Raw genomic sequence first — 24835 nt, 5'->3', positions numbered from 1 at the left:
CGTAGTGTCCAATGAGGTGGCTGCAGTATTATGGTGTGTTCCATGGCCGTATTGTTGCGGGCGGCCACGCGCCGCACGGCGCTGCCCGGGAGTTCCTGCGGCCTCGCGCACGTAGCTCTGGGTTTGCCTCGAGACAGCCTAACTCCGGGTAGTGGCTGCCCTATTTGCATACGATTAAAGAATATTGTTCAGCACTTCCTTGTGAGGGGGCGGGCTGAGCCTTGGACAGGTTGCTTTCTGAGAAAGGGGATGCCCGCGTTCTTGGTGATAATGACGCCCTGGGCCGGGGCCCGGTGGCTGCACGTGGAATGCCGGTTATGCGGCCCGCTCCGGGAATTGACTTCACCTGACCCCTGCAGGCACGGCTCTGACGTACATAGCTGCCGTGCCCGGCCCTCCCAGGCACTCACTACCTTCCGCTCGGCCTTAATGCACATTTCTGTTTTCTTCTCTTTGTGGGAAGCATCAGACCTCCTGCGCAGTGCCTGCCCAACCTACCCCCGGACTCCAGGTACCCCTGGGAGGTGAACAGACTGCTCTCTGAAGGCCCCCCATGCACCAGGTGAGTCCTGGCAGGGGGGCGGATGGGATCGATGCCGATGGCTCTGAAGGGCCATGTGATGTCATAATATGTTGTGCAAGCTGGCGTGATTTGTGTGTTTGCGGTTCCAGGAGTCACGCGTGTGGAAATTAAATGGGTGTATTAACAGGTCTGCTGGCAGGCTGCTGCCTCTGGTGTGGCAGGGCTGGCTTAAAGTCAGTTGTACGTAGAGGTGCGCAAGCGAAGTCTACACTGGGCTGGCTCTGGCTCAGCATGCGCACCTTGGGGACTATCGAGTCAAACCAAAGCCGAGCCAAGCCAGACAGGTGCTACTTTTTCCTTCTCAAATACAGGTTTAAAATACACAAATCAGTGGGCGCAGGTAGCTGTGCACAGAGTCAGGCTGGCCTATAGGGCGATCAAGTAATGCCGATTGTCTGACAGGTTGTAATATGTAGTAAAGGTAAGCTGTTTTGGCACTTTAAGGAATGTTTGGAATGTTAACATTTAAATGTTTTAGATTAAGAATATCTTGTTAGAGTATGTTGTTAAGAATGCATCATTCAAGGATTAGCACTTCACCTGTGAAGTACTGGTAGTGAGTGGGTCCTGTAATGAATAAATATACCTAATGAATTTGGAGTCTGATTGGATTACTTCTTGTACATGCATACAACACCGGTCGGTGTGTGGGCAGGTTTTTGGCGAATTATTGATCTGTTTATGGTTTGCTGGGCCGGTTGTTACTGTCGATTTATCTGATATTGCAACACATTGCCTGCAGCGATCTCAAATCCGGGCAGTCTTCCATATTTTGTAAAACACTTATACAGCGTGTCTTTTAAAAGTTCTCCGATTTGAACCATGGGCAACTTTTTTCAGTTATCTAATTCACTAATGGAGTCATTTTAATATGGTATCTGGCTGGGCGATTTTCTTTCTCAGTCCGACCCTGTGCACACAAAACCTAGAAAGGTACTATTCTGCTGTCTCTCCCCAGCTGAGGTGAGCTGCATTTTCCCCTAAAGACCTGCGGTAAAAACATGAACATAAAATACGACATTCCCTTACCTTAATATTGTTCAAGGAAGTTATTTTGATAGTGCACATTTTACATTTAGCATAGTTTTACACAACCCCTATTGCATAATTAGCATTCCAGATAATTTGATGCCTTGGCTTTTCCTTTGGCTCTTAAAGTCAAGTCTGACGCCTGTTACAGGTCGACTCTCCCTACGAATGTTCTAGATTGTCCGCCGTTAGATACATGTCAGGCAATGCTTTCTGGCGCAGTACTTCTCTGAGATGCATTGAACAAGTGGTGAGACATTGTTGGTTGTGCAATTTGTAGTGCTTTTCCAAGGCGGGTGAGTCCGTTGGGAGGTTTGGACTACTCGCCGACAGGACAAGGGTTTTTTGGGCCAATGAGGGTTGGGAAGAGTTTTTTCTTATAATGTAATAATGACTGACAAATCGGCGGTCGATGGTGGTTAATAAGGCTTTCACATATCCCCCCATGGAGTGCAACTAATCGCACACACACAAAATCGGAAAGGACGAGGATTTGTTCCTGACTATGTTTAGTGCTGCATCTTACAGGAATATTAAGAAAATATTTTTCACCCACCAAATGGTGGCATGCTTCATCCTTGCCGTTTTTTTCTCATTCTGGTAGGACAGTACCACTAGGGCAGGCTCGACCGCTTTAGGGAGCTGTTCGATATTAATTTGTTTCTTGACGTTTCCGTAAGTCCAGTCAAGATAAAAATGGTTACGAATTAACCCAAACAACTTTAATCTGTGGTTCCGGCACCCCTAATTGGTCAGCATGTTTTGGTCGATTTAACTATGCCTAAAAGGTCACTCTGCCTTCTTCAGGGCAACTAGACCTCCCTACCTATCCTCATTCAATTCTAAGAGATTAGTGAATGCAAGGAAGTATAAGGCTCTCCTACCTGTATATATGTATGAACCTGTATGACACCAGAAACAAACTATTTGTTATTAAAATGAATTGTCAGCTCTGGTGGGCATGGCACACCCACTCATGCTTATATCAAAAACATGCATACACTTGTGCAAACATGCATACACTTGAGCGTAATTAAGTGAGATCCCACTCAAGTCTAACATCACACATATGCCAAGGTGGCCACCCCTTACTTATATATACGCACATCCCAATAGGAATCACCCATAGGGCTGGGATATATCGTTTTGAATGTGCATGGGTTTTACTCTATCTTATCTGAGTAAGGTTTCTAAGCTGATTTACCCAAGATTCCATAGCGCTTGAATGTGAGGAAGGATGATGTGTGTTGTACGTAGTATGATGTGAAGACAAATTTGCTACTAGTTGCGGGGTGAAGGGGGACAGCAGGGACGGGATAGATGACATGGGCTTGAATCCAGGGCTAGAGCCAGGATTGCTCCCAAATAGAACAACCTTGAATATTGTGACACGTCTCTTGGAGTGACTCTGTCCCAAACCTTCGAGACTGTGGGTGACAGCAAAGTGTTACTCCACGATCTCCCTATAAATATGCCTGTTTATGAAAAGCAGAACCCCAAGAACCACCATTAACCACTTTTTTGAGTAATATTCCTGTACGATGTGGCCCTAAACATAGAAACACATCCTCAGGCTTTCGCATTTTTTTGCTGTGATTAGGTAAAGTACAAGAACGACATGCCTTTTGACCACTGGCAGCCTTCATATTACCATTTGCTCATGCCACTCCACACCGTAATTTGTCTGTTGGGTCAACAAGGTGTTTTAATAATGGTCAGCATAACTACAAGATGTTCAAAGCACATACCACCTGCTGCATGTCTTTGTGTGTGTTTGAACTTAAGAAGCCATTAACAGTGTCCACTCCAAAACTCTGCATCTGTGCTATAGTCAGCGCATATGGGTACTTCATGCCACACAGAAGTCAGGAACACAGTTGTAACAGAAAATCGCAACAACTTATTTTATTGCAGAAATCCCGATCCTAAGGAGTACCAAGGAATTATTGACCACTTCAAATTGTGCACTAAATTCTGGTTGCATGATATTGAAAAAGTTACATTAATTTGTTGTATACTCTAGGTGATTTCAGTATCATAACAGCCACATTACTGCATCACTCTTTGGGTCAGCAAGGGCTAAAGCTTATGGTCTAATTCAAGCATGTTCTGTAGTACTAACCACATGTGACAGGCTTCTGAGTTCTATATAGTAATAAAAAACATTTGTAATAATGAAAACATGTATACGTTACTTTGAACAGTTTGAGCGACTTAATTATTGGTGTAAATGGAAAAAGAGCAAACCAAAAATAAGAGGAAAACGGATACATTAGATGATAAAGGCAACAGTGCTTACTATATGAGTAGAAGCGATCTGGAGTAATATTCACCATACAATAACAAAAAGAGGCACTTAAAATGCAGTTTAAGTACAAAAAATATTACATTAAATAGCACTTATGTTTCCCATGACAGTGTCTAGAGGGCTCAGTTAAAATAATAAGACATCAAGTAATAGTGAAAAACTTCATTTGAAAAACAAAATATTTGGTCGTTTATAAGTGACAGCCTGGTAATGGGGCAAGGTACCCAACGAGTCCTCTAAGCGCAACTTGTCTCATGTCGACGTTTCAACCTTGTTTGGACCAATCAGCAGGGCATCACCAGGACAGGAGAGTTTTATGTAAGACATCTGTGATAATGGGCTCAATTGTGGGTCCCTGTACTTGTTATCCTTTTGTTGTACTTAATGCGAAAAAAAATCACAAAATAACTCCGAGTGAACGTCGCCTCAGTGACTTGCAAAGTAACAAGTACGCTGAACCAACTGGACAAAGATCTAGACATGTGAAGAAGGCGTTCGCCCATAAGGCAACATCCACTGCCACCCTCTGCTTATTAATGTTGATAGGTGTCCAGCTTGAGAGCTCCATGAGTGAATAAGAAACCAAAATAGTAAGTAATTGAAAATTCTTAAATAAGAACTAGCGCTATGAAAGAAGAGTTGAATGATACAAAGGGGAAAGAGAGGGAGGGAGGATAAGGAATTAAATGAAAGAACAAGGAGTAGCATACAGAATAAAGAGAGGGGAGAGGTGTAAGTGAGCAAAGAGATAGAGAGATAGACAAAAGGAGGGAGGGCCATGAGAGAGCAACATGATCAGACATTTTGTTGTAAAATAGTCCATCATGAATATTCCGCTGGGATGAGCCAATTTGTGATTGAAAGAGGCTCAGGATGATAGTACAAGAGGCTAGCTGAGGAAACCCAATGGTTGAAAAGCAAGGAGCCAAAGACTACAATGTAAGAAATTGGGTTTTTGTTTGCAGAAGTTGAAACCTTTTCTCAAACAACAACTACAATCCTTGGCAGGGTGAAAGACAAACACTAAATTATTTTGAGCTTAACCCTCTGACCGCTTGGCACAAAAGCAGTCAGGCTTAACTTAGAGGCACTGTAAATGTAAATGTAAGTATTTATTCCACAACAAGGTGATTGCCAGAATTATTCTCAGCCACTGGCAATAACTTGGGGCTGCATCCCAATTCGTTTTTTGCCCACCGTGTCACCTTAGTTTGGACCCAGCCATATCCTGGGAACAGTCCGGCTTAAACTGCACGGCCAGGTCCTTCCTGAACTGGAACACAAGTAACTCAGAATGGGGTATGCCCTTTTAGGGCTCATCAGACAGGTATAGCTTGGTTCCGGTGGCATAGCGAGCACAGGAACCTTGTCTGGGCAAACCCGTCACACTTAGTGCATCAGCTGGCCAACAATGTGATGGCTGGAAGGCTTGAATTAATCTCAGCCACTGGCAACTTCTTGGGGCCGCATCCCAATCCATCTTTTTTGCCCACCATGCCACCTCAGGTTGGACCCAGCTGTGCAAATCAGTCTTGACCCAGCTCCAATGGGATCAGTCCAGCCCGAACTGCCATGCCAGGTCCTCGCTGAACTGGAACTAAGCAGGGTCCGTCAGTGGGGTATAGCTTGGTTCCAGTAGCATTGTGCACAGGTCCCACACTTGGGCATAACATAAAATGTTTATTTTGCCAGGTCGAATTGGGAGTTTAAACTGCACACCGGATGCAATGGCAGGCCTGAGCCATGTTTTAAAGGGCTACTTAAGTGGGGGCCACAAAAAGTGCTGCAGGCCCACCAGTAGCATTTAATTTATAGGACATGGCTATGTGTAGTACCACTTTACTAGGGACTTCTAAATACATTTAACTTGCCTGCCAATTGATTGTAAACCAGTTGTATCATGTTTTAGGGGAAGAGCATGAGCACTTTTGCACTGCTTAGCAGTGGTAAATTGCACAGAGTCCTAAAAGCCAACAAAGCGGCTTCAGAAAAGAGATGGGGGTGAAGGCAAAAAGTTTGGGGGTGACCCTGCAGAGATGGATAAGTACAACACACTCTACATACAAAGTCAATAGTAGGTCTGTTTGACCACTGCACTATCAAAACCCTGACCTAAAAATGTTGTCCTGTAGAGTTTCTGAGCTTCACCATAGGCTGATTCCTCTCTACTGGAATTAGCCTTCATTGCATCAGAACACACTGTCGAGAGCCTCATGTCTGGGATGTTCCTGCTCCCTGGAGCGAGGGCTACGCTATATTGAATAAATAAAGGGAAACATTTACTTTCTCTCACAGTTTCCCTGTAGGCCCGCGTGTGCCTTTTGTCCTGTATAAATTAAGCATTCGGATGCCTGCATTCTTCAGAACAATATCATTCCCCTCACGTGCAAATATTTGGAATGCCGGAGCCCTCAGAAAGAAGTGGCATCAACAGTTTATCGCTGCCAAAAACAACAGACAACCTGGCGTTTATCCAGCATCTTTGGTATCTCCAAAACCAACATTCACTTAAAGAGAATGATGAAAGCTTCAGAAATCGCCGTGATATGTTTATATTTTGCTGGCTGAACACTCCAGGGAAATTACAGGTTAAGAGCCTGATTCTCAGTTGTTTTTACCTGAGTGGGCACACTGGCACAGCTTAGTCCAGCCGTATAAGTGACTTGGCCTAAACTAAATTTCCATGAGAGAGGGTCAGCACTTGCACATAGAAAATGTCTTTCTGAATCTTAACAAGACGTCTACATTTCTACTCAGTGTTGAATACAAAATGCAAACTGCATTCTCTGACAACTGCGGTCACTGAAAGAGCCTAAAAGATGCAGTGAAGCATACATAATGTGACATGGCTACTACTGACTGTAATTATAGGTTTGGGGACTCACTCAGACCACACAGAGAGCATGCATAAAGGTGTCCAGGTTTCAAATACCAAGTTGCCAAAGTTACCCTTCCAGAGACCTAATCTGATTTTTTGGTTTCACCTGCACAGTGCTTACGCTGTGCTTAAGAAATCTATTGTTTTTAATATTAACATAAAAGGGGCTTAGATCCCACCTCCTCTCTTTCCTGGCTTCTAATTGTTTCCTGTGTGTGCCACTTACCTTTCCTCCATTTTTATTGGCTGAAGCATATTTACCTGCATTTACCAATGCTTGTTCCTCGTCTGCTTCTCTTATCAGTTTCCCGCAGCTGAAATACTGTTAACATCTGCTTTGGTGGATTTATATTTTCCTAAAGTGTTGCCTTTTACTATAGCAGCATATTTACATAACAATTTATCACCCGGAGAGATTATGTTATTTGCTTAGAATCACAGGATATTGCATGGTGCCACTGAGACTGAAACCAGGATCCCCAGCTCTCGAGTCAGCAGCTCTAGCTGCTACGCCATATCCACTCCACTCTCGTTTTATCTGCCAGGGAGCTCTTTCCTTCTCCCAGACGATGATTGATGAAAACATCTCTTTATTCATAACGTAGGTGAAACTGATGCATTACCAATGCTTGTTTTTGTTTTTCTTCTTCAATCTATTTTTAATCACTTTTCCAATGTCCCATAATTGTATTTTTCACCCATCGTTTTCCACCAACCACAGTGGTGGCGGCAACACAGCAATTTAAATATTAGCAAGGACTGGCAAGCCAGTGGGTTTGTGTTGATTTGCTAAAACATACAAGCCCAAATGTGTACAGGCTGTTTGTGCCATGATAGTGCAAATGGCTTCCTTTTGTGCCACGTATGTGTCTGATTTTTCCCTCACCAAACTCGCAGTGCTGCTTTGCACCAGAAACACAAGCCAAGGAATAAAAAAGAGCAATATCACAGGCTTGTGAAAGTTAGAAAACGGGGTACAGACATAGGAACAAGAGAAAGTGGCAGATTATACACAGACGTGGGGTCGGTAGTCTGTGGACATTTGTGCATGCATGCATTAGAACATCATAACGAGACCTATTGGTTTTGCCACTGCTTGCTGTCAGTATTTTTAAGGTACATAAAGTTTACCACTCCTGTCTGCTATTTCCCTCTATGAGGTTGTGGTGGATGTCAACATTTTGAAAAGGAACACAGTCATGATTTGACAAGTCCAGTTTGAGATGGTTAGAGATTTATATGTGGATGTTCTTTATGAAAATTAGGACAGAGCCCTTATTGGGCTTGAGTGTGGTGCAAAGTTGTAGTAGGTTGTGGTCTGATCGGAAGGATCTGAGGAGCGATATACCTTTTTCCAAATGGAGGAAAATGTGGTTGCAAGAGGAGGTGAGTTAATCAGTGCTATGATCAAGAAGCTATCAATAAAGCTGCTAGGTTGGCAGTATATGATATCCAGCCAAGGTGGTTTAGATGTTGCTTTTGTAATTCACACAATGAGTCACCAGGAAGAGGAGTTAATCAGTTTGCATTTAAGGAACTCCTTGTGGATAAAGGCAGTCCCCATTTTTGAACTCTTTCGAGGTGGAGATTGTTTTATTCGAATGGTAAGATAGTGATATGACAAATGAGCAGAGCCAGGTTTCCATAACAGCAGTAGCATCAAGGTCACAGTCTTGGAGGAGTGTAGATGTGGAAGTTGCATTCGAGACAGTAGACATACATCTCAGGAGTGCAGCTTTGATGCAATATAGAGAGGATGGGACATGGATTGAGAGGAGGTGATTCTTCTAAGGTTGGCTGAGCAGTCTAATCTTTGTGTTTAAGACATCTTACTCTGAAGAGTGTGATAACGGGAGAGCGAGAGGGAGAGTGTTGTTTGCAGACTTTGTATCATCTGCTGCTGGTGATCCACCTACAGTTTGACGGCAGGCATTCATTTTGGGCCATGGGTAAGAGATTTGTGCTCCTGTCAGTAGTAATGGCCATAATGAAATATTAGGTGAGTAATCACACCTCTAATGACATCTCTCTTTGTGCAGTCAAGTCATTCTATGGACATTCAGTTTGTTTGTCGTAGTTGTGGTGCATCTGGACTGGGCAGTGTGGTTTATTGACAGAGGGAGAGTGTGTCAAGAGGTGGTCATAGCTATCGGAGGGCTACAGGTTTGGTCCTTGACAATATATAAGTATGTGTCAGTATAGCAGTAGCTTTAGCCCATGGTTCTGGCCACTGTTTATGCCGGTATTTTGCTGTCTGGTTTACTTTCCCTAGAATTTTGGATGATCATGGAGAAGTGAATGTGAATGAGCTATTGATGTCATAGTTATTAGAGATGGATGGCATGGTATCATTGCTAATGTCCTTATCAATGATAGAATCTTTTAATGCCATCACTAGATGAAGCAATGTGTTAAAATTGTAACCTTTGTTCTCTGAGAATTGGGTAATGCCCATTTGTCTGGAGACCGAAGCCCCAATAGGTGGGCCAGACCCTGCTACACACAGTGTGCAGACTGAGCTTAGAACTGATTTCCTCCAGACACTCAAGTGCTGTGGGATAGCAAGTCCGTTCAAAAAATAAAAATTTAGACCCGAAGAGATTGAAATATACCAGTTATAGTTTACTGAACTACTGAAAAACAAAAGGTTAAAGTGACGTAATAGTTAGGACTGTAACAATATAAAAGCTATTGTTGTAAAACCAAAAAGCACTGAAGTTAACTAGTTTTGGTTTACTAAGCTAACTATCACTTGCACTGCGTATTACCTTATATAATACATCCCTCATGACATGTTCAATGACATAATTGATGATATCACTAATGACATCTCAAATGACAACATTGATGACATCACTGCTATCATCCACCATACTGCAGTTCAGTTTGCTCTACAGACCAATGCTGCCTTTGAAATATGCAAGTAAATACTAAATGGTACAGAATAATGTAAAGCATAATTTACATAAATTACATAAGAAATGTGGTTATACGGAATAACTGAGTCTATTCTGTCGCTCTGTTGAAGAGTTTTGGACGACGGGAAGCCGCCTCCCACGCCAGTGAGCCGAAATAAGCCAGCCGGTAGCCCCGGGACCATCGGGTACACCATGCTACCGTATACTTCCTAAGAATTGAATCCCTCTGTCGCCCGGATTAATAAAAGACACCGCAACCGGACGACTATATTGCCTGTTGTGTTGGCTCTAAGGGCCCTGACCACGCAGAACATCCTTCGTGTCCAGATCTACTTTATGAAATCTGCTGGAGCCCATTCGCAATTCTCTGCCTACCAAAAGGGAAGAAAAATTATTCCTGATTAGTTTTCGAGCACCCCCTGCGCCATGTGTGCTGAATAATAAGGGACTTTGAGATAAATTCCTCCAGCCCTTCTCAAACTAACTACTTGTCCAGGATTCCCCCAAGTTGTGCTGCTGTTCCCCTCCCTTCTCTACAGTGCCCTGATGAAGGTGCGGCCCAAAACCATGCTGGACACCGAAACGTGCGTCGGCGTTCGAAGATAGTCCCTAATCTCTTTCATCTGGTCTCAACTGTGTACGAGACCCTGACTGTGCTGTGTTGAGGATGAATGAATTCTGTTGATGTACGAGTGTTATAGTATGATTGTTGAAAGGGATGTGTGGGAGGCTGTTTGAATGTTGCGATTATTTATTATGTATTTATAATGATGTTTCCTATCTGATGTTTTGAACTAAAAAAAAATTGAATAATAAAATAAAAATGAAATCTCTCTTCCAATATCGCTGTGGGCGTGTGATGTTAAAATAATTAGGTTGTAGCGAGCTTCCGACTAACTTCATATGTTGGGGACTCTATATGATCCTGTATATTTATTATATCTAGGCAGCAGTCTTGTTCTTTGATTGTGTCGTTGATTCCCCTGCCCTTCTGCCTAGTATCAGTTTCTCCAGGGGTCCCCTTTGCTTAAGTGGTTATACGGAATAATTAGACTGTAGTCCACTACCTCTAAACAAACATGTCCCATTAGGTGTCCAAGCCCCTACTATGTACATCCAAAGGAATATGCAGGCATATTTACAGATAGTTAACTAATGCTAGACACCCAAGCCCCAAAGCTCCTACTACAGACAGTCTTCACCCTGTGCACAGCTCTTAAAAGAGATAAGTTCACTCCCTCCTGACAATCAAGCCCATTTAGATTCCCAAGCCCCTACTATGCACAGTTTTCCCCCTGTTGACAACTTTTCATGGAGAGCTCACTACCTGCAGACTATCAAACCCTGTTAGGTGATAAAGGCTCTACTAGGCACAGCTTTTTCCTGTAGCCAGCTCTTCATGGAGAGCATACACCCTCCACACACGCAAGCCCCCGTGGGAGGCTAAGCATTGTGCAAAAGGATAGACGGATTGGCAGTACATTAGCTATTAAAAATGTGGTCTAGATGTAGCTCACTATATACATTTCAGTGTCAAAATGATATAGCAAACTCTGTCATACTCCTTGGATAATGTAATCCGTGATTTCATCAATGATTTCGTTGAACATGTCATGGGTGATGTAATATGTGAGGTCACAGGCAGTGCATGGCGGGGGCACAATTTATAATGAGCTCAGTAAAGCATATCTGAATTTCAGTAAGGTCACTTTAACCTCTAGTATTTACACTGACTACATAGTTATACGTAGCTCACATTTTCGGTTATGATAATCAGGGATAGTAAGTTTTCTCCTGCAAGGAATTTTTGTATTGTTTTGAATAAGGAACATCATGGTGTATCAGTCCAGGAGGAAAGATCCTTCGTAAAAAAGAATAGGTTAGATTTAAAGGAGCCCAAAGTGAGATTATGAAATGTGGTAGTAAGCTGGCACACTGGTGCAAATGGTGTGCATAATTTTGACCTCATATTTGGTGGGAAGAAAATTATCGTTTAAAATCACCCATAGCGCAACATCACCATGATAAGGTAAGCCTTTGGGAGCGAATGTCTGACATAATATCGACAGACAGAATATCGAAATGCAAAAATATCGGAGCAAAAATATCGACAGCAAAAATATCGGAATCCTATCTTCATTAAGGTAAGTACAAAAATATCGAAAAAATAATATCGTAGTACAAAAATATCGGAATCAAAAATATCGTTTTTTTAAATGTATTAATAATAATGTAAAAATAATTTTAAAATACATATAATTTTACAAAAATTAAATAAAAATATTAAAACAAAATTAAAACTAATACATATACATTTAAAATAAATAAAACACTTAATAATTTAATGTAATTTTAATATTTTTCATGTAATTTATTTGATTTAATGTAATATTTTTTTGTTTTTACCCTGTACGCCTGTACCCCAAAAACCCAAAACTGACCCTGAACCCTAAAAATATCCCTGTACCCCAAAAACCCAAAACTGACCCTGAAACCTAAAAATACCCCTTTACCCAAAAACTGAAAACTGACCCTTCTCCCTAAAAATACCCCTTTACCCAGAAACTGAAAACTGACCCTGAACCCTAAAAATACCCCTTTACCCAAAAACTGAAAACTGACCCTAAACCCTAAAAATACCCCTTTACCCAAAAACTGAAAACTGACCCAGAACCCTAAAAATACCCCTTTACCCAAAAACTGAAAACTGACCCAGAACCCTAAAAATACTCCTTTACCCAAAATTAATTAATATTATTTAATTACCAATTAATTATTAATTAACAATAACAATAAAGTAAATATATTAGCAAATTTGCTGTAATTAATTTAATTTAATAATTAATATTATTTTTCCCAATTAATTATTTAAGAATAACAATAAATTATATATAAAAAAATACTATAATTAATGTCATTAAATAATTAATATTAATTAATTACCAACTAATTAATAATTATAAATATGTTCAAAATTATATTAACTAATTAATAGAAATTAATTACCAATTAAATATTAATTAAAATATGTACAAACATATATCAATTAATTAATTATTATTAAATTACTTCCCACCCTATTCCCCTATAAACCCATAACCCGCTACAGAACATATTTATCAATTAATCAATTAATTAAAAATAATTAAAAATTATTTCTCAATTAATTAATTAATAATTCCTACTAATTAATAATTATTTTAACATAATTAAATTACTTCCCACCCTATTCCCCTATAAACCCACAACCCGCTACAGTAGTAAAAGACAATATTTAATTAAATTACATTAAAAATAAATAATAAAACATAATAAATACAATATAATATACACTAAATTTATTTAAAAATTGATATCAGTAACATCGAAGTTATTTATTTCGATATTATTGACATCGATATTTACAACTTCGATATTACTGATATCATACTAATATCGATATTAAGACTGTCGATATTACTTACCTTCGATATTTTGTCCCATCGATATTTAAACTTCGATATTTTTGTATATCGATATTTTGTCTGTGTACCTTTGGGAGCACGAATCACGCTTCGGTGCAAACTGTCCCTTGGTGCAAGATCTACAGGTGTGTGAAAATATAGCAGTAAAAACTACATTTAGCTCAGAAATCGCCTTTGAATGCAAAGGTGCAGTTATGTGGAAAGGCATATTTACATGCATAATCATCAGCACTGTGAAAGCCTTATTATGTGAATGAACACAACAGTAACATTATGTTTAGAAAAAAAATGTGAACAAGGGAGTGGAGACGCTTTTAGACTCAATACCATTTCGGAGTAAAAATCACATTGATATCCACAAACGTGTTTAGATACAAAATCACAACTGAAAAATAAATCAGTACAAATAGAAAACGCTTTAGTAAGATGTGACATCAGGTGTGAAAGGTGTGCATGTATAGCATTTTTTTAAAATGAGTTTTATATAGCGTGAACTCGACCTGAAGGTATCAGAACGCTTTACATGAGCACCAGTTGCGTCGCGCAATAAACAGACCACGCAGATGTTAAAGCGTAAAAAAGGCCATTTATTAGACCAGGCTGCACAACTAAACAATAAACCAATTACATCAACATTAAATAACATCAACCCCCATATCAACTCTTCTTGCCTCACTCTCTTCACCCACTCTGCCTCATGTCTCCAACCACTCCATGCCCGTTTAATACCTTATCCATATGCACAAAGCACCTACCATCCTACCCCGATATCCTCTGGCATTTCAGTAATGCCTCCAGCTCTCCCCATCATTCAAACTCCCCCCCCCCCCGAGGGATGGGTGTGCCCGCTCTTGACCCCCTACCCCTCTAAAGTATCGCCTACCCACAGCCCTGGCCTAAACTGCCACGCTAAGACAACCCTCTCCCCAAACCCTAAGAGATGCCAGGTGGGTGGGCGGCCTTTCTTGAAACCCCTCCCGATTGTGCTGAGCGCAGGAAGAGGAAGTTACCTTCCTCCCCTGCGCTCTTATACCCACCCCCTAGCTCCATCCCTTCACCCCTGCCTAAGTCCTGGTCTCCCGCGAATGACCCCGGGGGAAGACTAGTCTGTGACTCTGCTTCCACCGGGGCCCAGCATCGCGCAATAAACAGACCATGCAGATGTTAAAGCGTAAAAGGCCATTTATTAGACCAGGCTGCACAACTAAACAATAAACCAATAACATCAACATTAAATATCATCAACCCCCCATATGTGGAGAAGTGTGGCTCAGGGGTTAGAGGCGGCAGACCCAGAATCTGAGATCGGCCCTGGACAGGGTTCAATTCCCCTCCTCGGCGGGTCTTCGGCTCAAAAATTCCACGGACTCGATAATTCTCGCTCCGGTGCCTTCTCGACTCACGGATTCACACTCTGCGACTCTGGGCAATAGCTTGCTTAATCTCCACAACGGCCCCTCGCGGCGGGATGCCTGGCTTTCACCTTGTGGATACCCTGCTGGGGTTATCTCACAGGGGAATACCAGGACGGGTTCCCTAAGCAAGCGCCGGGAAACCCACTGCGGGTAGCTGTGCGCTATACAAGCTCAAATACATTTACATTTACATCAACTCTTCTTGCCTCACTCTCTTCACCCACTCTGCCTCATGTCTCCAACCACTCCATGCCCATTCCATACCTCATCCTTATGCACAAAGCACCTACCATCCTACCCCAATATCCTCTGGCATTCCAGTCATGCCTCCAGCTCCCCCATCATTCAAACTCCCCCCCACGAGGGATGGGTGCGCCCGCTCTTGACCCCCATACCCCTCCAAAGTATTGCCAACCAGGGAACCCCCTGTAGGGCGGTACCTGCCCCACCCCCCCACTAGGGTCCTCCCAGTGCATCTTTCAACCACTTCTCCCTCAGTCAGACCTGCTACACCAAATCGCCTCATTCCAGAGCTTGGTGACCACATCCCTCATTTCCATCATGTAATAAGCATTCCCTAAACATGAAAGATGCACTCCGTCGTCCCTGAACAGCAATGGGTCCTCAAGTCGCAGTCCAGTATGAGATATCACCTAAATGTCCTTGTCCCCGCAAAACAGTCTCATCACTCTGTTGAGCTTCCTCCGGGCCTTTTCAATGGCCCCATGTTTCATTGCCCCCCTCCAGACTTTCCTGGGCACAAACACAGTCCAAGCAATGCAAGTCCCTGCAAGCCTGACTTTCAGCACCTCCAAATCCCTCTGCATGAGCTGCAAGAGCGCCAAACCCGACAGCTTCACCAAATCATTCTCCCCCAAGTGTATGATCAAAAGGTCCGGTCATCCCTTCTGGGGAACCATCTTTGCGAGCCATGGCAATAGTGATCCCCATCGCATCCCCCCTTTTCCTCACCAGTGCACCTCATGCTGTTGTCCTTTGAGTCCCAGGTTACTCCCGTACACCTGTTGCTCTGCATACTTGGATGTCCAGTGAACGAAGGAATGCGCCACGATCCAAGTGATCGTCCTGGCCCCTGGTCCGCCCACGCACCCTACGAAATTAAAATATGTTAACAGAAGCCAAACAGCACACAAAGTCAAAAACCGGCAAACCAAAACCCCCTTACACATCACTTCCTCACATACCTCTCACAACACCTGGACTTCCACCTCCCAATCTGCCGAATCCTATCCCAGGACCACCCCAAACGGGCCGCCGCTGTCGCTGCCCCAATGCGGAAAGAGTTGTTGGCTTTGTTTTTTTAATTTTTAATTTTTATTTAATGCGATTTTATATAGCGCGAACTTTACCCGAAGGTGTCAGAGCGCTTTACATAAGAACCAGTTGCAAAACATAAGGACTAAGGATTACATGTGTTACATAAAAAATACATACAGAAAAAAATTGCAAATGTACAAGATGTAGAGTCACACAAGGAAGAGATACAAACAGAAAGAAGAGATATGAATGGAAGTACTCGAAGAGTCGCATAGGAATGGTTGAGAGTACAAAGGTCTACTTCATATACTAGTGATTAGAGTTATCTCTATATACATAGGGAAGGGATGCGAATGGATATACTCTAAGAGTCACATAGGATTGGTAGAGGGTACAACGGTCCACTGCATATACTAGTGATTAGAGTTATCTCTATATACAGAAAAGCAGAGTTCCATTAAGTGGTGTCGGAGGGGGGATGCAGTCACAACACCAAGGGAGGGTGGGAGGGATACAAGGGTATGGAGAAAAGGCAGATCAGCAAAGGGAAGGAACATTTGAGAATCGTCAAGGGGAAAAGGGTTAAAGGACGAGGGAATGGACTAGATGGCGGGTCAAAGTCTAGAGAAAAGCGGCCGAGATCAGCAGCAAAATGGGCGCCAGGACAAAAGAAAAAGTTAAGAAGTTCAGGAGAGTCCATGGCGTAGTCTCTTTCATTCGAATGTGGCTGCAGTTGGTCTTTTTGCGCACCCTGAATTTTGCTGTGATGGGACTTGTGGCACAGGATGTGCTATTCGCTCAGGATAAAACAATTTGGTGAAGTGGAGAAGCCGGGATTAGATTGGCAGCAGTGCCCGAGGGGCCACGGCAGAGACACGCTTGCAGCGGGGGCAAGATTGGCAGCAGTGCCCGCGGCGGGGGCAGATCAGGTAGTCGGCAGTGCCGGAGATGGTGTCCACGCTGCTCCTATGCATCCTGCCACCAGCCCAGCAGCCTGACACACCGCTGGGACCCGGGCGGCAGTGGCGGCAGCAGCAGGAGGGGCCAGGGCAGAGACCTCTTGCACCGATTAATAGTCGGCGTCCTGTGCTGAAATGGCTTTGCAGAGGGTGTGTGACAGGAGCTCCGAGCCTCAAGTCTCGCTTCCAGGCGCTGCATTGCATTTACACCTTTTCTGATCCTTTCTCGGCAGCGCTTGGGGACATCTCAGAGTCTGACTGGTAAACAGGCTTGTTAGTCCCTCCTGGGTACCTCCTTGTCTCCATTTGATACCGCCCTTAATTACTGGACCTTGTACTCGTAATTTTACATGGTCTGCTTTATCTTCGCTGTGAGCACTATTTTGTTTAATGTTTTTTTTTATTTGCACCACGGTCCGCTTTCACTTATGCGGCCGCGCTTCTTTACTTAATTTATTTGCATGCAGCGCAGTCCGCTTTGACTTTAGCAGATGCACTTGTTAATTTTCTAACTAATTTGTAGCACGGTCCGCTTTCACTTTAGCAGCCGCGCTTCTTTGTCTAATTAATTTGCAGCCCTCCACGTGTGTGCTTGTGCCTCTCTCTGCACCGGAATTAAGTTCACTCGGTGTGCCAAACAGCAACACTGCATGAGCTCTGCCTCAGCAATTTCCACGGCCCGAGCCCAGCCTCAGAAAGTTCAGATGAGGGGAAAAGGCGGGCTGGAGTCAGGCACCTCACGCGAGGCTCGGTTCTGTTGTGATGAAAGGGCAGGCACTTTTACTTAAACCAGCATTTGCAATGCAATAGGTCTCGCATTTACGCAACTTTGAGCTATTGCCTTTGTAAATGAGAATGTTTTTTTTAAACATAAATAAAAGGCTTTGTCATTTACAATGCCAATAGCTTAAACTCGCGTAAATGCGAGACCTATTGCCTTGCAAATGCTTGTTAAAATCGTCTAACCAAATACCTCCACCCCAGACCTCATCTTGAGTAGCAGAGCACTGCGAAAGAAGAGAGCTGCCATCACAATTCTTTTTTAAAGGCGACTGTTCGCAATATTAGCACAGATATTTCTGAGACACATAATGTAAATGAATGTTTGAACTCTGAGATGGGACATTTCCATTAACACATTTTGAACTAGGATCAGTGAAAAATGCTGAAACTATTTAGGTAGAGAGGTTTAAGGTGTTTTTTTAACAGCACTGTTAAACCAATAATGATGACACATCATTTCTTTTACTTTGTAATGCACAAAGAATCTATACTCCAGGAAGGTGGATGTCCCTGTTGGGTGAGGTCCTCCGATAGTTTGGGGCGCCCTCCTTTGCCAGACATGCACTTAGGTGAAAGAATATGTCAGGAGCTATATGCAAATGTTAGATCAGTCTCCAAACATGCAGGAGAAATATGGGACCTTCTGGAAGACGGGCAGCCCGACCTCTGTATGCTGACGGAGACCTGGTTTCATGACCACTCCTCCCCGATGTTAGCAGTGGCATTCCCGGAAGAAAATAAGGTCACCAGACTAGATAGAGTGGGCATACGGGGAGGAGGGGTAGCAGTAGCTACGAGGACGCCCCATCATATTAAAGTGAAAAACTCAGTGCTCACTTCTTTCATGGAATTATTAGTATTCCAGTTAGATTCTCTTAAAGATACTAGCTGGAAGGGGGCAGTATTATACCATCCCCCGGGGGAAATAAGCAACTGTTTTGTGCCTCCCTTTTGAAAACACTCGCCCCTCACATCTTATACTCAGACAATTTCACTTTAGTGGGGGACTTCAACCATCATCTGGAAGATCCCTCAAATATGGAAGCAAGGGCCCTTCACTCAGCAATGGAATCATTAGGGCTAAAATCGAGAGTACAGGAGCCGACGCACTGGGCTGGACACACCCTGGACTCAATTTTTACTAAAGTCCCTAGCCTTCTAGTAGAAACACCCCAGGAGTTAACATGGTCCGATCATTGGGCCTTAAAGTTCTCCTTCACTCATCAAAAAAGGGCATTGATGAACCGGGACAAGAAGCGTTTGCGGAGAGCTTGGAGGAAAGTTACTCCTGAGGCATTTAGGGAGGCTTCCATAGCACCACCACTAGAGAACCGGGACTGTAATAGAGCGTTGGAGAGATGGGAAGGGCCAGTGGTAAAAGCCTTGGACAGTATTGCGTCGCTAAAATTGATGAAACTAAAGGAAAAGTGGGCACCGGCCCCATGGTACTCGGCGGAGTTAAAGGAGGAGAAAGCTCAATGTAGAGGGCGGGAAAGAAAGTGGAGAAGGACAAAATGTACAGGGGATAAGCAGGCATATGTCAAGGCACATAGAGCCTATTTGGGCCATTGTAAATCTGCCAGAAGGGAACACTTGAGCAGGAGGATTGGGGAAGCAAATAATTCCTCAAAGGAATTGTTTGCAATTCTAAAAGAATTTACGAACCCCTCTGTAAGTTGCTCTACGGTCCCACACACGCAAGATCTATGTGATAAGGTGGCCATTTACTTCAGAGATAAGATAGTTATCATCTATAACTCTCTGGGGGGAGGAAACAGCATAACACCCCCCAATCCAAGGCGTGATCCCCTCTTTACCTAAGCTGGATGCCTTCTCTACTATTACTACGGAGCAAATAAAAATAGCCCTGGAAGCAATCAAGTCAGGAGCAGAATCAGATTGCGCCCCTTCTTTTGTCATGGCAGCCTTGGCTGCCACCTTAGCTCCTTCATTGAGGGATGTTTGTAACAGCTCTCTATCTACAGCCATCTTTCCAGATATGTGGAAGCACGCCTTGGTGAGACGGCTTTTAAAAAAGCCATTAGCCAACTCTTTGGAAGTGAAGAACTACAGGCCAATATCCCTGCTGCCATGTGGAGCTAAGGTTATGCTCGGTAATGGGCCATCACTAACACCGTTTAACATTTATATCCTAGCTGGGAGTGCCAAAAGGGAAGGGACTTCAAATATCCTTCAAAAACCGCAGCCACACACTGTTTATACTAAAGATACAATTTAATAGAATAATTGTGAACAGTTATGAGGGGGACCCAATGTTTTTTTTCCCTACTGGGTAGGGGGGGTAGCACTAAAAAGTTTGAAGACCACTGCTGTAGGGGATTACCTCAACACATGTCCTAAAAGAGAAGGGGTTGCATGGCATCTTACTGCCTGGTCTCACCACATATCATCATATGATGCTGATTTGGAGATGTGTTTGAGTCTCGGAAGATACTATGATGTGGGCTGTATGCCGCAGTATCACCTCATATCCTTTGTGAGGTGGGGTTTGGGTTGTTTGTTTGAGTCATGGCACAGAGTTTGGGAGGCGGAGCTTGTTTATGTTTGTTTGTTTAAAAAGCGCAAACTGTCACCTCTACAGGGTATCATTGTGTTAAAGAGGCCATCAAACAGGTCTCTAACTGCTACTCTCTGTAACAAACATTCAGGCTCGGGAAACAACCAGGTCTTAAGTTTCTTCCTTAAAGGTTTGTTAAAATCTATGTACCACAAAGTTCAAACGACCGGCAAATCTCAGTTTCCGATTGGGGTGGTAAAACATAAAGTGAGCTCTCAAAGGGGTGCAACGGGGCAAGTAAATTACTCTCAATACCAAGCACAATAAATTGAATTCAATAATTTTGCTTACTAGCAGCCACTGGAGTAGCCAACACTGGAGAAATGTGAAAACTGCGCCATGTGCCACCAGTCGCCAAGTTCTGTACCAGTTGTAAATTGTAATTCAAAAAGCTGGTAATCCAAAGAAAATAGAGTTGCAATAATCTAAACGAGATGCAATGAAGGCATTGTGAGCTTTCGAGGAGGTGTAAAGAGATATCAGATTAGCTTTAGACAATGTAAGTGAAACAGTCAAGTCTTATTATATATATTTAGAAATTGGGTTTCTGGTTGGCAGTGGTATGCACCCTGTTCAAGGAGGAACCACAATCCTAATCAGGGTAAGTAAGATGCACACGAAAAGTTAACCTGTGCTCACCCTTTGGTAGCTTGGCACAGAGCAGTCAGGCTAAACATAGGAGGCAATATGTAAGGTATTTGTGCAACACAACACACAGTAACACAATGAAAACGCCACAAAAAGACTACAAACCTGGTTATAAAAAATAGATATGATTTTTATACATAAAACAAGACCATAACGACAGCAATCCAATGAGAAGAAGTCGAGATATACATTTTTTAAGATTAAATGGAAAAATAGCGGTTAGAAGCAATAAGCACCTATGGGGGTTATCTGGTCGCTCTGGACTGGTGCAAAGTCAAGAGTTCAGGGTGACAGCAGTAGAGTGTGGGCTGGATACAGGAGCCATGCAGGCCTGCTGAACTAAGTACCTTGATCCTGTTCACAACAGCAAGAGGCGGGATGCATTCGAGGTGATTTGTTGATTTTCTTCATGCAGTGGTGGCAATGCGTTGGTTCTGAAGACAATGCATTGAGCCAAGAAGCCTTGGTTCCGAAGACGATGCACTGGGTTTCTCCACGCAGATGAGGGGATGTGTCGATCTTCCCTCACTGCAGCGGTGCCGATGAGTTGGTTCTTTCAGCCGATGCGCTGGTTCTGACTGCAATGCAACAATTCTGCTCCTGAAACAGGGCCAATTCACCAGTTCTGCTACACGTAGACTGGAGACTTGAGATACGTCAATTTTACTGGAGCAAGCACCTGGGTCCACTTTCAATGAACCATGCACTGAGTCTCAGGAAACAGGAGGCAAACTAAGCAGCCCTTGGAGATCACTCGGGGTTCAACGCAGATTCCAGCTCTCCCTCAGCAGGGTCGAGAGATGCAGGCAGCAGTGAAGCACAGCAGAAAAGCAGTCCTTCCAGAGCAGCTGTCCAACAGAGTGAGTATGTATATCTCCCACAGGCGGTTGCCACTGGGTAGTTAGGTCAGCTGTTCCATAGGAAAAGAAAAACCTTTATTGTGTTGCTATTAACTTTGGCCCGTTAGATAAATCTGCACAAAACGTTCCCAAAAGGTGCTACTTTTGGACTAGTTTTTGCTTAGAAACTCTCAGGTTGATCCGTCAAGCGGGGGCCGAGGAAAAAATGGGGGTCTCAAAATGCAAAATCACCATGCATTTTCCATAGACTTCTTTAAGAAGTAATATAGCAAAAACTGCTGAACGGAGTTACACCAAATTTGGCACGGAACTAGATCTTAGTCTGCAGATAGTGCTTTTTGTGATTTTGAGTAAATCTGTTCAATAGTTTTGTTTTTTTAGACATTAAGGGTCAACAATTTTTGTATATCTGGATGGTTGGGTCTGCAAGAGGCTCGATAGACTCTTGCGGGAATGCCAATTTAAAATGGAGCATTCTGATTGGTCCAGGGAGTTTTTTTACCCCTTGGGCTAATTTGCTCTCACAGAAGTCAGAGTACCGTGGGAGTGAGCTCTCTGATTGGCTGCCAGCAACATCCAAACAATGTTGCTAGCAGACATTACAGGACTTGTGGACTTAGTCCCCTGTCCTGAAGAAGTACATTAAAAAAAAGTATAAGGCCCATGGAGCGAGGGGACCCAGGGACTCCCTTTTCCCTCTTGGGCTGAAATAAAATGAAAAGAATCCGCAGTTTCTGCTGTGATCCTGCTGGGTTGAAAAAAATAAAAAATGCTGGCCTGAGCCAGTTTCATTAATTAAGGGGAGGAGGCGCACGGTCCCCCCTCCCGAATCATTATAGGCAACGAGGAGCCCACCCCTGTGCCGCATGGGCTCAAGGCCCATTTTCGCCTAGGTTTTTACTGTCCCAGTCTTTCTCAGTGTCAGTTGTCACTTCCTTTAACATGGTCTTTATTGTTCGGTTGCATCTTTTGACCAGACCATCCGTTTGGGGATGGTAGACCGATGTTCTGATCTGTCAATACCCAGAATTTGGCATATCTGGGATATTAAATAGGGCATAAAAGGTGCACCTTGGTCTGTCAACAACTCACAAGGAATCCCTCCCATTGAGAAGATCGCAATCATTGCTTGGGCAATATTAACAGTAGTCAGACCTGTTAGGGGAATCCCTTCTGGATATCGAGGCGCATAGTCCACAAGGACCAAAATATATTGGTGTCCTCAAGCTCATGGTGTAGGGAGCCTCATTAGGTCCATTTGAACACTCTAGAAGGGTACATCAATCATAGGAGGCAGATAGAAAGGGGCTTTCACCACTCCCGGAGTTTTTTTTCAATTGGCACCAGGCACAGGAGCATAATAATTTGCACCATCTCGATACACCCTGGTCAATAAAACCTATACATAAGGCATTTTTAGGGTTTTGTCCTTTCCATAATGCCCTCCCCCCCTCCCCATTTGATTGTGGGCTAGTTGCAATACCTGTCTTCTGAAACTGCTAGACACCAGCAGTTGCTCAAGCTGTTGGGTTCCTCCTCTTGTTATATGGCAGAGTAGACCCTTTTTTAGTTAAAAACAAGGTCCTACCTGATTAGTTTCTCCCTTGTGAGCTGGCTCCCAACGTATCAATGTACCGTTCTCCCACTGTGCGGTTTGGAAACTAGACTGATTGGTCCAACTTCTTAGCACTGTTCCTGGGACATTTGGACGTACCCATGTGCTGACAAAAGCATCTGTTAGCGTCAATACTGTGGTGTCGTGCAACTGCCGCTTACCTTTAAGTATAACAGCTTGACCTTTTAAGGCATCCTGAAAAGTCTCATAGTCCTGATGAGCAGCTTGGGCTTGCTGCTCCACAACTAGCTGTAGGTGCTGTTGTCCCTCTGCTAGTTGGGTAAACATTTCCTCCAGAGGCACAGGCTGTATCATGGTTACAGGGACACTGTATCCCACTTCTGACACCACTTGTTATAAGTGGAAGGACCCAGAGATGAGGGATATGGTTTCCCAATGCTTTTATTTGGGATAGGCTCAAGATAAGTAACCAAATGAATAAAGAAACCGCAATGAGCCACTCCTGTAAAGGCTACTCCCTGCTCTGACTTCCTTCTTCAGTCTGCAGATTCTAGGGGATGCTGGTTTCTTCTGCTCATGCTGTCAGATTCAAAGAGTGAATACCCTCAGGAAAAATCCTCAAGTACCAAATTAGCAGAACATACCTGCCATAAAATGAAAGTTTGTACCGCTACCACCACCTACCCCAACACAACTTTTGTTTGTATGGCTTATCTTCCCCATATCATTTCCTCCACTGTGCAATGCTCTTTCTTGGTTGTTTCATTGCATTTCTGCACCCTCCCCCTCATCTTTTTTAAGCCACCTCCCCCACCAATGTGAAAATATTACTCTTGACACTTGCTTGTGGCCACAACCTACCTCCAGGGGGTGGCTGTGGTACCCAGGACCTCCTCCACTTTCGCCAGGCTTATTCATGGTAATTTGTGTCTCTTGGAGCAGCCTGCTGCTGCCGTCAGGATTCCCTCCGGTGTCCCTCCCTGTGTCATCCTCCCTGGTAGTTTCTTCATCATCTTCCTCTCAAGCCGACAATCCCTGCATCATGCTGACTCCTCTCCGACACTCTTGCTCCCCACAGTCGCTTTCATGTCGGCGTTCTCTTTCTCGTGGCTCTCCATTTTCATGCTGAGGCTGGGCGGTGTTTCATATTGTTCGCCCCCAAGCAAGATAAGTGAGTCCTTTGACTCCCTCTGGTGGCCATATTGGATTCCCAGATCGGCTCCCAGAATTCCTCGTACTCCTTTTTGGTGGGAGTTTTAAAAATGCTACCGCCAGATTGGTGCAGGCAGAGAAACTGCTGTGTCCTGGGGGTGTGCTTCCTGGAACAGAGCAAGTGAGCTGGCTCAGGCAGGGGGGGCCACACTGCCCTCTTCCCCTTTTTGGCGAATTTTGGCTCCAGGGGTGGGCTCACAGGGCCCTATAATGGGCCGGGTGTGCACGTTCCCCTCCCCTTGTTGAATGCAGCCCCAGAGATGGGCTCCCCTGGGCCTACAATAGCTTGGAGAGGGAGGCGCAGGCCCCCCTCCCTTTACGGAATGTGGCCCCAGGGATGGGCTCT

The 24835-nt window shown here is 43.8% G+C and overlaps 1 protein-coding gene across 1 annotated transcript in view; it reads left to right on the top strand.

Annotated features, from left to right (window-relative positions):
* The first annotated feature begins 244 nt into the window (after positions 1 to 244).
* The window catches only part of CARD14 (caspase recruitment domain family member 14), a 224736-nt gene continuing 200145 nt past the window's right edge, over positions 245 to 24835 (top strand). The window contains exon 1 of the mRNA XM_086931046.1: positions 245 to 562. The gene's annotated coding sequence lies outside the window, so the exon portion shown is untranslated. The remainder of the gene's footprint in view (positions 563 to 24835) is intronic.

Source organism: Lissotriton vulgaris, chromosome 7 (genome assembly GCF_964263255.1).
Source record: "Lissotriton vulgaris chromosome 7, aLisVul1.2, whole genome shotgun sequence".
Taxonomy (NCBI): Eukaryota; Metazoa; Chordata; class Amphibia; order Caudata; family Salamandridae; genus Lissotriton; species Lissotriton vulgaris.
This window is presented reverse-complemented; position numbering and strand designations above follow the sequence as displayed.